The sequence below is a fragment of the Euprymna scolopes genome, chromosome 21 (assembly GCF_053919585.1).
Source record: "Euprymna scolopes isolate OS-2025 chromosome 21, ASM5391958v1, whole genome shotgun sequence".
In the NCBI taxonomy this organism is placed as follows: Eukaryota; Metazoa; Mollusca; class Cephalopoda; order Sepiida; family Sepiolidae; genus Euprymna; species Euprymna scolopes.
In genome coordinates, this window is record NC_136502.1 from 19,311,175 (window position 1) to 19,313,674 (window position 2,500).

General features: G+C 36.8%; 1 protein-coding gene across 2 annotated transcripts in view; it reads left to right on the forward strand.

The window, feature by feature from the left end:
• Window positions 1-2,500, forward strand: part of LOC145242046 (protocadherin beta-2-like) — a 186,107-nt gene that overhangs the window by 50,552 nt on the left and 133,055 nt on the right. The window lies entirely within an intron of this gene.

Sequence of the window (2,500 nt, forward strand, 5' to 3'; positions counted from 1 at the left end):
ATGTGATATCTATGTAAGAATCACCATTGCGTGGATGAAGAGTGTCAGGTTCATCGAATGAAGGTCAAGAGTTTAACACAAATAAAAAGAGTTTTGTTACTGAGTTCTTTTTTTCTTTGTTCTTTCATTATCAAATGAGGAGGAATTATCATATTTGGTGGAAAGAAATATTCATTTTTTATACAAATTGCAAATTGAAATTTGAGCTCACAGTGTTCTTTTGTGTTATCTGATAGTATTTCTAAATTTGTTATAGGCTGGTTTAGGATCATCCGAGTGAAGAATAATGTCAAGATTGGATACTGTATGACTGATGGCCTGTAAGTTTAGCATATTTGAATTAAAGACCTATTATATAAACTTCTTCGATATCTAAAAAAAAACATCAATGTTTGGTATTTCATGTACTATTTAAAATGAAGAATAAACTTTTCTTTTAATCGTAGTCCGTCATACTTCGACCACCTCCAGAGGAAATGAAACTTTATCTTGTTCATTATTTTCAATCTTCTTATAATATTTTTCATCATTCAATTGACAATCCATCCACCTTGTCCTTGAGTGGCTTTATAAGTGCTGATTCATTAGTATTAAAAAGGGAAGAAAAAAGAAAAAAGAAAAAAAAGAAAAATATAAGAAAAAAGGATAGAAAAAAGGAAAAAAAAGGGGAAAAAAAAAAAACATTTGCTGATGACACCATGCTCTATATCAGGCACGAGGGGAAAACAAATGAATACATATCTAAGGAAATGGCAGAAACACTGGAGGAAGACCTCCAATCTGTAGTGGAATGGGGACAAAAATGGATGGTTACATTCAATGCTGCCAAGACTAAGCTTGTTTCCTTCAATAATTACAAGAATCCTTCTCTACCACCAATAGCAATGTCCAAAGACACATTACCTGAAAGTATTTCCTTTAAACTCCTCAGCTTAATGTTTATAGGCAATATGAGTTGGAACAGATACATTGAGAGCATTGCCAAGACCGCTGTAAAAAAGGTGGGATCTCTCTACCATTCTAGAAAGCTACTTACGCCTGACAGTATCTTGTACCTCTATAAGGCCACCATTCGCCCATGTATGGAGTATTGTTGTCACATTTGGGCTGATGTATCTGCTACTAGTCTCTCACTCCTGGACAGGGTTCAAAAAAGAGTTGCCAACCTGATAGGTCCTGAACTGACATCTAAGCTTCAGCCTCTGTCCCATCAACTAAATGTTGCATCTCTCTGCTTGTTCTACAAGTATTTTAATGGTGAATGCTCCAACAAACTACAAGCCTTTGTACCCCCTCGATGTAAGAAAAACGAAATCTGCATATATATATATATATATATCATATTAAAGCGCATTTTACAATCGGGCAACACTGGGCGACCTTCTAGTATATATATATATATATATATATATATATATATATATATATATATATATATATATATATATATATATATATGTATGTATGTATGCATGTATAGTCGCTTTAGATCTGGCAAAGGAACTATGAATATGATTTTTTCAGCCCGGCAAGTGCAGGAGAAATGCATTAAACAACAGATACCACTGTATCAAGTGTTTGTGGATCTAACCAAAGCATTTGACACCGTTAACAGGGATGCTCTCTGGTTAATCTTAGAGAAAGTAGGGTGTCCTCCACCATTTGTTAGAATATTCAAGGAACTGCACAGGGACATGAAAGCTCGAGTTTTGTTTAACGGAAAATTGTCTGATGAAATCCCAGTTGACAATGTTGTCAAACAAGGTTATATTTCTGCCCCTACACTTTTCTCTGTATATTTTGCTGCTCTACTTGCTCATACATTTCGAGATTGCGATAGGGGTGTCATGTTAAAGTTTCGAACCACAGGTTGCATTTTTATTCTTGAAAGATTTAATGCCAGAACCAAGCTGCATCATGTCTTGGTCAAGGAGTTACTGTATGCAGACGATGCTGTTCTTTTGTCGCACACTGAGACTGATATGCAGCATATAATGGATAACTTTGCTGACTCCTGCACTGCCTTTGGTCTGAAGATCAGTCTGTCTAAAACAAAGGTAATGTTCACTCCTGCACCAGGCCAGTCATACGTGGAGCCGAACATTATGGTCTGTGGTGCTAGACTGGGAGTAGTTGATTCATTTGTGTACTTTGGTAGTTCTCTGTCGAGGGATGGCTACCTCGACACTGAAATCCACAGGCGAATTCAGAAGGCATCTGTAGCTTTTGGAAGGTTGGAGAAGAGAGTGCGGTCTGATCATGGCATCACAGACAGGACAAGGATCTGCGTTTACAAGACCTGTGTGCTAACCACACTGTTGTATTCATCGGAGACATGGACATTGCATCAAAGACACATTAAATGGCTTGAACGATTTCACCAAAAATGCTTGAGAAGTATCTTAAACATCAAATAGCAAGCACAAGTACCCAATACTGACGTCCTTGTGTTAGTATGTTGCTCTAGTGTTGAGACCCTTGTAATCAGATCTCACATGTG